The sequence below is a fragment of the Schistocerca gregaria genome, unplaced genomic scaffold (genome assembly GCF_023897955.1).
Source record: "Schistocerca gregaria isolate iqSchGreg1 unplaced genomic scaffold, iqSchGreg1.2 ptg000077l, whole genome shotgun sequence".
NCBI lineage: Eukaryota > Metazoa > Arthropoda > Insecta > Orthoptera > Acrididae > Schistocerca > Schistocerca gregaria.
In genome coordinates, this window is record NW_026061710.1 from 9,662,171 (window position 1) to 9,673,134 (window position 10,964).

Below are 10,964 nucleotides of genomic sequence, written 5' to 3' on the forward strand. Positions count from 1 at the left end.
CGCTAGGCCGCGCCTCTTTAGCTCAGCGGTAGAGCAGTGTTCTAATAAACCAGGAGTCGTAAGTTCCATCCTAACAGGAGAAAGATGAATTTTGGAAATCAGTTGCGCGTCGTGGCCGTATAGCAAACAGTATCTGTGATGACGAACAATTAGCGACAGGCGTTTTTTTAAGAATTACTCTCAGATGTGATTAAGGCGAATGGCGCAGATAAAGCATTTACCAAAGCGGTACAGCATACGGTGGGACGAGGCAGTCTGAATTACATTTTGTAGATGTATTTCTCACATATCTCAGAGCCTCTCTCGGTCGTCGTCGTCGTCGTCGTCGTCGTCGTCGCCGCCGCCGCTTCTGCAGAAGTAGCAAATGGCCAGCGTTGCAAATCCGGCGAGGGACGCCCTGCCTTCGATTCCGAATGCACAAAGTGTGTGGTCTTGTTTCTCAGCATAAGGTGGGACGAGGCAGTCTGAATTACATTTTATAGATGTATTTCTCACATATCTCACAGCCTCTCGCGATATTCGTCGCAGAAGTAGCAAATGGCCAGCGTAGCAAATCCGGCGAGGGACGCCCTGCCTTCGATTCCGAATGCACAAAGTGTGTGGTCTTGTTTCTCAGTCTATATTTGGTCGGTCTCGTAAGAGGTTGAATGTACCGAGTGGGTGGAAAAGAGCAAGCGGCAGCGGCTGTGTAGAACGAAAACACAAATCCTCAGGGGTGTGAGCGTTTCGAGATGAGTCGTATACATGTTATGGTTGGTCGTCAGTGACCGTGTGGCCTAATGGATAAGGCGTCGGGCTTCGGATCTGAAGATTACAGGTTCGAATGCTGTCACGCTCGTGTTTTTCCAGTTCTGAAAAAGAAACGTACCGTTTTAACGTAGCAATTGAGCACTACGAAACCGTCTGAATGTTGCTGTTGACCAATTTTTGCTTGGAGATGCTCTTGAGCTTGAAACACACACAACAAGACCGGTGTTAACTAGCGAAATGGTCGGCAGAGTGCCGACACCGCGAGTTTTGACTGGCACTTACACATCTGAAACAACGTCGGAAAGTAACTCGTTCGGCTTTTGAGTCACATAAAGTATGTGTGTTAATTTTGACGCAACTAGCTCTGCATGTTGTCATGCAATTTCCTTACCTCTCAGAAATGATTATGACATAAAAGTGAAGTACGTGACGAGTGTGACGTTAGGAAAACATTAGGCAGCATGGAGAGATTCTGTATGGGACCACCCAACCCAAACGAGTACTGTGTGACGTGCTACCCGGCAGGTATTCGCCGAGGTAGCCGGCTAGCGCAGTCGGTAGAGCGTCAGACTCTTAACCCCAGGGTCGTGGGTTCGAGCCACACGCTGGGAGGAACGGAATTTTGTTCCGCTGCAGATGTAAATTACCGTTTTTCTGATTAACGAGATGTAATGGAAGAAGCAACTTTAAACTTTGCCTATGTCTCTGTCAGTCACAAGAAAACTGTATTTGAAGGTGAAGGTGATTTTGTAGACATGTGTGAAAGACATGTTCTGAAATGCAAGTGTTGTTGTTTGGAGAGAACATTGGTTACGTGTCAGATGTGTAGCTAAGCAGTAATGGGTCGTCATAGCTGCAAATATTAGCCGGTAATATGAAGTGTTGTCAGCTGAAGTCGGATGATGCAGACGACTGTAAGGACGAAGTACCCAACAGTACCGCTAGGCCGCGCCTCTTTAGCTCAGCGGTAGAGCAGTGTTCTAATAAACCAGGAGTCGTAAGTTCCATCCTAACAGGAGAAAGATGAATTTTGGAAATCAGTTGCGCGTCGTGGCCGTATGGCAAACAGTATCTGTGATGACGAACAATTAGCGACTGGCGTTTTTTTAAGAATTACTCTCAGATGTGATTAAGGCGAATGGCGCAGATAAAGCATTTACCAAAGCGGTACAGCATACGGTGGGACGAGGCAGTCTGAATTACATTTTATAGATGTATTTCTCACGTATCTCAGAGCCTCTCGCGGTCGTCGTCGTCGTCGTCGTCGTCGTCGTCGTCGTCGTCGTCGTCGTCGGCGCCGCCGCCGCCGCTTCTGCAGAACTAGCAAATGGCCAGCGTTGCAAATCCGGCGAGGGACGCCCTGCCTTCGATTCCGAATGCACAAAGTGTGTGGTCTTGTTTCTCAGTCTATATTTGGTCGGTCTCGTAAGAGGTTGAATGTACCGAGTGGGTGGGAAAGAGCAAGCGGCAGCGGCTGTGTAGAACGAAAACACAAATCCTCAGGGGTGTGAGCGTTTCGAGATGAGTCGTATACATGTTATAGTTGGTCGTCAGTGACCGTGTGGCCTAATGGATAAGGCGTCGGACCTCGGATCTGAAGATTACAGGTTCGAATGCTGTCACGCTCATGTTTTTCCAGTTCTGAAAAAGAAACATACCGTTTTAATGTAGCAATTGAGCACTACGATACCGTCTGAATGTTGCTGTTGACCATTTTTTGCTTGGAGATGCTCTTGAGCTTGAAACACACACAACAAGACCGGTGTTAACTAGTGAAATGGTCGGCAGAGTGCCGACACCGCGAGTTTTGAATGGCACTTACACATCTGAAACAACGTCGGAAAGTAACTCGTTCGGCTTTTGAGTCACATAAAGTATGTGTGTTAATTTTGACGCAACTAGCTCTGCATGTTGTCATGCAATTTCCTTACCTCTCAGAAATGATTATGACATAAAAGTGAAGTACGTGACGAGTGTGACGTTAGGAAAACATTAGGCAGCATGGAGAGATTCTGTATGGGACCACCCAACCCAAACGAGTACTGTGTGACGTGCTACCCGGCAGGTATTCGCCGAGGTAGCCGACTAGCGCAGTTGGTAGAGCGTCAGACTCTTAATTCCAGGGTCGTGGGTTCGAGCCACACGCTGGGAGGAACGGAATTTTGTTCCGCTGCAGATGTAAATTACCGTTTTTCTGATTAACGAGATGTAATGGAAAAAGCAACTTTAAACTTTGCCTATGTCTCTGTCAGTCACAAGAAAACTGTATTTGAAGGTGAAGGTGATTTTGTAGACATGTGTGAAAGACATGTTCTGAAATGCAAGTGTTGTTGTTTGGAGAGAACATTGGTTACGTGTCAGATGTGTAGCTAAGCAGTAATGGGTCGTCATAGCTGCAAATATTAGCCGGTAATATGAAGTGTTGTCAGCTGAAGTCGGATGATGCAGACGACCGTAAGGACGAAGTACCCAACAGCACCGCTAGGCCGCGCCTCTTTAGCTCAGCGGTAGAGCAGTGTTCTAATAAACCAGGAGTCGTAAGTTCCATCCTAACAGGAGAAAGATGAATTTTGGAAATCAGTTGCGCGTCGTGGCCGTATAGCAAACAGTATCTGTGATGACGAACAATTAGCGACAGGCGTTTTTTTAAGAATTACTCTCAGATGTGATTAAGGCGAATGGCGCAGATAAAGCGTTTACCAAAGCGGTACAGCATACGGTGGGACGAGGCAGTCTGAATTACATTTTATAGATGTATTTCTCACATATCAAAGAGCCTCTCTCGGTCGTCGTCGTCGTCGCCGCCGCCGCTTCTGCAGAAGTAGCAAATGGCCAGCGTAGCAAATCCGGCGAGGGACGCCCTGCCTTCGATTCCGAATGCACAAAGTGTGTGGTCTTGTTTCTCAGTCTATATTTGGTCGGTCTCGTAAGAGGTTGAATGTACCGAGTGGGTGGGAAAGAGCAAGCGGCAGCGGCTGTGTAGAACGAAAACACAAATCCTCAGGGGTGTGAGCGTTTCGAGATGAGTCGTATACATGTTATAGTTGGTCGTCAGTGACCGTGTGGCCTAATGGATAAGGCGTCGGACCTCGGATCTGAAGATTACAGGTTCGAATGCTGTCACGCTCATGTTTTTCCAGTTCTGAAAAAGAAACATACCGTTTTAATGTAGCAATTGAGCACTACGATACCGTCTGAATGTTGCTGTTTACCATTTTTTGCTTGGAGATGCTCTTGAGCTTGAAACACACACAACAAGACCGGTGTTAACTAGTGAAATGGTCGGCAGAGTGCCGACACCGCGAGTTTTGACTGGCACTTACACATCTGAAACAACGTCGGAAAGTAACTCGTTCGGCTTTTGAGTCACATAAAGTATGTCTGTTAATTTTGACGCAACTAGCTCTGCATGTTGTCATGCAATTTCCTTACCTCTCAGAAATGATTATGACATAAAAGTGAAGTACGTGACGAGTGTGACGTTAGGAAAACATTAGGCAGCATGGAGAGATTCTGTATGGGACCACCCAACCCAAACGAGTACTGTGTGACGTGCTACCCGGCAGGTATTCGCCGAGGTAGCCGGCTAGCGCAGTCGGTAGAGCGTCAGACTCTTAATCCCAGGGTCGTGGGTTCGAGCCACACGCTGGGAGGAACGGAATTTTGTTCCGCTGCAGATGTAAATTACCGTTTTTCTGATTAACGAGATGTAATGGAAAAAGCAACTTTAAACTTTGCCTATGTCTCTGTCAGTCACAAGAAAACTGTATTTGAAGGTGAAGGTGATTTTGTAGACATGTGTGAAAGACATGTTCTGAAATGCAAGTGTTGTTGTTTGGAGAGAACATTGGTTACGTGTCAGATGTGTAGCTAAGCAGTAATGGGTCGTCATAGCTGCAAATATTAGCCGGTAATATGAAGTGTTGTCAGCTGAAGTCGGATGATGCAGACGACCGTAAGGACGAAGTACCCAACAGCACCGCTAGGCCGCGCCTCTTTAGCTCAGCGGTAGAGCAGTGTTCTAATAAACCAGGAGTCGTAAGTTCCATCCTAACAGGAGAAAGATGAATTTTGGAAATCAGTTGCGCGTCGTGGCCGTATAGCAAACAGTATCTGTGATGACGAACAATTAGCGACAGGCGTTTTTTTAAGAATTACTCTCAGATGTGATTAAGGCGAATGGCGCAGATAAAGCGTTTACCAAAGCGGTACAGCATACGGTGGGACGAGGCAGTCTGAATTACATTTTATAGATGTATTTCTCACATATCAAAGAGCCTCTCTCGGTCGTCGTCGTCGTCGTCGTCGTCGTCGTCGTCGTCGTCGTCGTCGTCGTCGCCGCCGCCGCTTCTGCAGAAGTAGCAAATGGCCAGCGTAGCAAATCCGGCGAGGGACGCCCTGCCTTCGATTCCGAATGCACAAAGTGTGTGGTCTTGTTTCTCAGTCTATATTTGGTCGGTCTCGTAAGAGGTTGAATGTACCGAGTGGGTGGGAAAGAGCAAGCGGCAGCGGCTGTGTAGAACGAAAACACAAATCCTCAGGGGTGTGAGCGTTTCGAGATGAGTCGTATACATGTTATAGTTGGTCGTCAGTGACCGTGTGGCCTAATGGATAAGGCGTCGGACCTCGGATCTGAAGATTACAGGTTCGAATGCTGTCACGCTCATGTTTTTCCAGTTCTGAAAAAGAAACATACCGTTTTAATGTAGCAATTGAGCACTACGATACCGTCTGAATGTTGCTGTTTACCATTTTTTGCTTGGAGATGCTCTTGAGCTTGAAACACACACAACAAGACCGGTGTTAACTAGTGAAATGGTCGGCAGAGTGCCGACACCGCGAGTTTTGACTGGCACTTACACATCTGAAACAACGTCGGAAAGTAACTCGTTCGGCTTTTGAGTCACATAAAGTATGTCTGTTAATTTTGACGCAACTAGCTCTGCATGTTGTCATGCAATTTCCTTACCTCTCAGAAATGATTATGACATAAAAGTGAAGTACGTGACGAGTGTGACGTTAGGAAAACATTAGGCAGCATGGAGAGATTCTGTATGGGACCACCCAACCCAAACGAGTACTGTGTGACGTGCTACCCGGCAGGTATTCGCCGAGGTAGCCGGCTAGCGCAGTCGGTAGAGCGTCAGACTCTTAATCCCAGGGTCGTGGGTTCGAGCCACACGCTGGGAGGAACGGAATTTTGTTCCGCTGCAGATGTAAATTACCGTTTTTCTGATTAACGAGATGTAATGGAAAAAGCAACTTTAAACTTTGCCTATGTCTCTGTCAGTCACAAGAAAACTGTATTTGAAGGTGAAGGTGATTTTGTAGACATGTGTGAAAGACATGTTCTGAAATGCAAGTGTTGTTGTTTGGAGAGAACATTGGTTACGTGTCAGATGTGTAGCTAAGCAGTAATGGGTCGTCATAGCTGCAAATATTAGCCGGTAATATGAAGTGTTGTCAGCTGAAGTCGGATGATGCAGACGACCGTAAGGACGAAGTACCCAACAGTACCGCTAGGCCGCGCCTCTTTAGCTCAGCGGTAGAGCAGTGTTCTAATAAACCAGGAGTCGTAAGTTCCATCCTAACAGGAGAAAGATGAATTTTGGAAATCAGTTGCGCGTCGTGGCCGTATAGCAAACAGTATCTGTGATGACGAACAATTAGCGACAGGCGTTTTTTTAAGAATTACTCTCAGATGTGATTAAGGCGAATGGCGCAGATAAAGCATTTACCAAAGCGGTACAGCATACGGTGGGACGAGGCAGTCTGAATTACATTTTATAGATGTATTTCTCACATATCTCAGAGCCTCTCTCGGTCGTCGTCGTCGTCGTCGTCGTCGTCGTCGTCGTCGTCGTCGCCGCCGCCGCTTCTGCAGAAGTAGCAAATGGCCAGCGTAGCAAATCCGGCGAGGGACGCCCTGCCTTCGATTCCGAATGCACAAAGTGTGTGGTCTTGTTTCTCAGTCTATATTTGGTCGGTCTCGTAAGAGGTTGAATGTACCGAGTGGGTGGGAAAGAGCAAGCGGCAGCGGCTGTGTAGAACGAAAACACAAATCCTCAGGGGTGTGAGCGTTTCGAGATGAGTCGTATACATGTTATAGTTGGTCGTCAGTGACCGTGTGGCCTAATGGATAAGGCGTCGGACCTCGGATCTGAAGATTACAGGTTCGAATGCTGTCACGCTCATGTTTTTCCAGTTCTGAAAAAGAAACATACCGTTTTAATGTAGCAATTGAGCACTACGATACCGTCTGAATGTTGCTGTTGACCATTTTTTGCTTGGAGATGCTCTTGAGCTTGAAACACACACAACAAGACCGGTGTTAACTAGTGAAATGGTCGGCAGAGTGCCGACACCGCGAGTTTTGAATGGCACTTACACATCTGAAACAACGTCGGAAAGTAACTCGTTCGGCTTTTGAGTCACATAAAGTATGTGTGTTAATTTTGACGCAACTAGCTCTGCATGTTGTCATGCAATTTCCTTACCTCTCAGAAATGATTATGACATAAAAGTGAAGTACGTGACGAGTGTGACGTTAGGAAAACATTAGGCAGCATGGAGAGATTCTGTATGGGACCACCCAACCCAAACGAGTACTGTGTGACGTGCTACCAGGCAGGTATTCGCCGAGGTAGCCGGCTAGCGCAGTTGGTAGAGCGTCAGACTCTTAATTCCAGGGTCGTGGGTTCGAGCCACACGCTGGGAGGAACGGAATTTTGTTCCGCTGCAGATGTAAATTACCGTTTTTCTGATTAACGAGATGTAATGGAAAAAGCAACTTTAAACTTTGCCTATGTCTCTGTCAGTCACAAGAAAACTGTATTTGAAGGTGAAGGTGATTTTGTAGACATGTGTGAAAGACATGTTCTGAAATGCAAGTGTTGTTGTTTGGAGAGAACATTGGTTACGTGTCAGATGTGTAGCTAAGCAGTAATGGGTCGTCATAGCTGCAAATGTTAGCCGGTAATATGAAGTGTTGTCAGCTGAAGTCGGATGATGCAGACGACCGTAAGGACGAAGTACCCAACAGCACCGCTAGGCCGCGCCTCTTTAGCTCAGCGGTAGAGCAGTGTTCTAATAAACCAGGAGTCGTAAGTTCCATCCTAACAGGAGAAAGATGAATTTTGGAAATCAGTTGCGCGTCGTGGCCGTATAGCAAACAGTATCTGTGATGACGAACAATTAGCGACAGGCGTTTTTTTAAGAATTACTCTCAGATGTGATTAAGGAGAATGGCGCAGATAAAGCATTTACCAAAGCGGTACAGCATACGGTGGGACGAGGCAGTCTGAATTACATTTTATAGATGTATTTCTCACATATCTCAGAGCCTCTCTCGGTCGTCGTCGTCGTCGTCGTCGTCGTCGTCGTTGCCGCCGCCGCTTCTGCAGAAGTAGCAAATGGCCAGCGTAGCAAATCCGGCGAGGGACGCCCTGCCTTCGATTCCGAATGCACAAAGTGTGTGGTCTTGTTTCTCAGTCTATATTTGGTCGGTCTCGTAAGAGGTTGAATGTACCGAGTGGGTGGGAAAGAGCAAGCGGCAGCGGCTGTGTAGAACGAAAACACAAATCCTCAGGGGTGTGAGCGTTTCGAGATGAGTCGTATACATGTTATAGTTGGTCGTCAGTGACCGTGTGGCCTAATGGATAAGGCGTCGGACCTCGGATCTGAAGATTACAGGTTCCAATGCTGTCACGCTCATGTTTTTCCAGTTCTGAAAAAGAAACATACCGTTTTAATGTAGCAATTGAGCACTACGATACCGTCTGAATCTTGCTGTTGACCATTTTTTGCTTGGAGATGCTCTTGAGCTTGAAACACACACAACAAGACCGGTGTTAACTAGTGAAATGGTCGGCAGAGTGCCGACACCGCGAGTTTTGACTGGCACTTACACATCTGAAACAACGTCGGAAAGTAACTCGTTCGGCTTTTGAGTCACATAAAGTATGTCTGTTAATTTTGACGCAACTAGCTCTGCATGTTGTCATGCAATTTCCTTACCTCTCAGAAATGATTATGACATAAAAGTGAAGTACGTGACGAGTGTGACGTTAGGAAAACATTAGGCAGCATGGAGAGATTCTGTATGGGACCACCCAACCCAAACGAGTACTGTGTGACGTGCTAGCCGGCAGGTATTCGCAGAGGTAGCCGGCTAGCGCAGTCGGTAGAGCGTCAGACTCTTAATCCCAGGGTCGTGGGTTCGAGCCACACGCTGGGAGGAACGGAATTTTGTTCCGCTGCAGATGTAAATTACCGTTTTTCTGATTAACGAGATGTAATGGAAAAAGCAACTTTAAACTTTGCCTATGTCTCTGTCAGTCACAAGAAAACTGTATTTGAAGGTGAAGGTGATTTTGTAGACATGTGTGAAAGACATGTTCTGAAATGCAAGTGTTGTTGTTTGGAGAGAACATTAGTTACGTGTCAGATGTGTAGCTAAGCAGTAATGGGTCGTCATAGCTGCAAATATTAGCCGGTAATATGAAGTGTTGTCAGCTGAAGTCGGATTATGCAGACGACCGTAAGGACGAAGTACCCAACAGTACCGCTAGGCCGCGCCTCTTTAGCTCAGCGGTAGAGCAGTGTTCTAATAAACCAGGAGTCGTAAGTTCCATCCTAACAGGAGAAAGATGAATTTTGGAAATCAGTTGCGCGTCGTGGCCGTATAGCAAACAGTATCTGTGATGACGAACAATTAGCGACAGGCGTTTTTTTAAGAATTACTCTCAGATGTGATTAAGGCGAATGGCGCAGATAAAGCATTTACCAAAGCGGTACAGCATACGGTGGGACGAGGCAGTCTGAATTACATTTTATAGATGTATTTCTCACATATCTCAGAGCCTCTCGCGGTCGTCGTCGTCGTCGTCGTCGTCGTCGTCGTCGTCGTCGTCGTCGTCGCCGCTTCTGCAGAAGTAGCAAATGGCCAGCGTTGCAAATCCGGCGAGGGACGCCCTGCCTTCGATTCCGAATGCACAAAGTGTGTGGTCTTGTTTCTCAGTCTATATTTGGTCGGTCTCGTAAGAGGTTGAATGTACCGAGTGGGTGGGAAAGAGCAAGCGGCAGCGGCTGTGTAGAACGAAAACACAAATCCTCAGGGGTGTGAGCGTTTCGAGATGAGTCGTATACATGTTATAGTTGGTCGTCAGTGACCGTGTGGCCTAATGGATAAGGCGTCGGACCTCGGATCTGAAGATTACAGGTTCGAATGCTGTCACGCTCATGTTTTTCCAGTTCTGAAAAAGAAACATACCGTTTCATGTAGCAATTGAGCACTACGATACCGTCTGAATCTTGCTGTTGACCATTTTTTGCTTGGAGATGCTCTTGAGCTTGAAACACACACAACAAGACCGGTGTTAACTAGTGAAATGGTCGGCAGAGTGCCGACACCGCGAGTTTTGACTGGCACTTACACATCTGAAACAACGTCGGAAAGTAACTCGTTCGGCTTTTGAGTCACATAAAGTATGTCTGTTAATTTTGACGCAACTAGCTCTGCATGTTGTCATGCAATTTCCTTACCTCTCAGAAATGATTATGACATAAAAGTGAAGTACGTGACGAGTGTGACGTTAGGAAAACATTAGGCAGCATGGAGAGATTCTGTATGGGACCACCCAACCCAAACGAGTACTGTGTGACGTGCTTCCCGGCAGGTATTCGCCGAGGTAGCCGGCTAGCGCAGTTGGTAGAGCGTCAGACTCTTAATTCCAGGGTCGTGGGTTCGAGCCACACGCTGGGAGAAACGGAATTTTGTTCCGCTGCAGATGTAAATTACCGTTTTTCTGATTAACGAGATGTAATGGAAAAAGCAACTTTAAACTTTGCCTATGTCTCTGTCAGTCACAAGAAAACTGTATTTGAAAGTGAAGGTGATTTTGTAGACATGTATGAAAAACATGTTCTGAAATGCAAGTGTTGTTGTTTGGAAAGAACATTGGTTACGTGTCAGATGTGTAGCTAAGCAGTAATGGGTCGTCATAGCTGCAAATATTTGCCGGTAATATGAAGTGTTGTCAGCTGAAGTCGGATGATGCAGACGACCGTAAAGACGAAGTACCCAACAGTACCGCTAGGTCACGCCTCTTTAGCTCAGCGGTAGAGCAGTGCTCTAATAAACCAGGAGTCGTAAGTTCCATCCTAACAGGAGAAAGATGAATTTTGGAAATCAGTTGCGCGTCGTGGCCGTATAG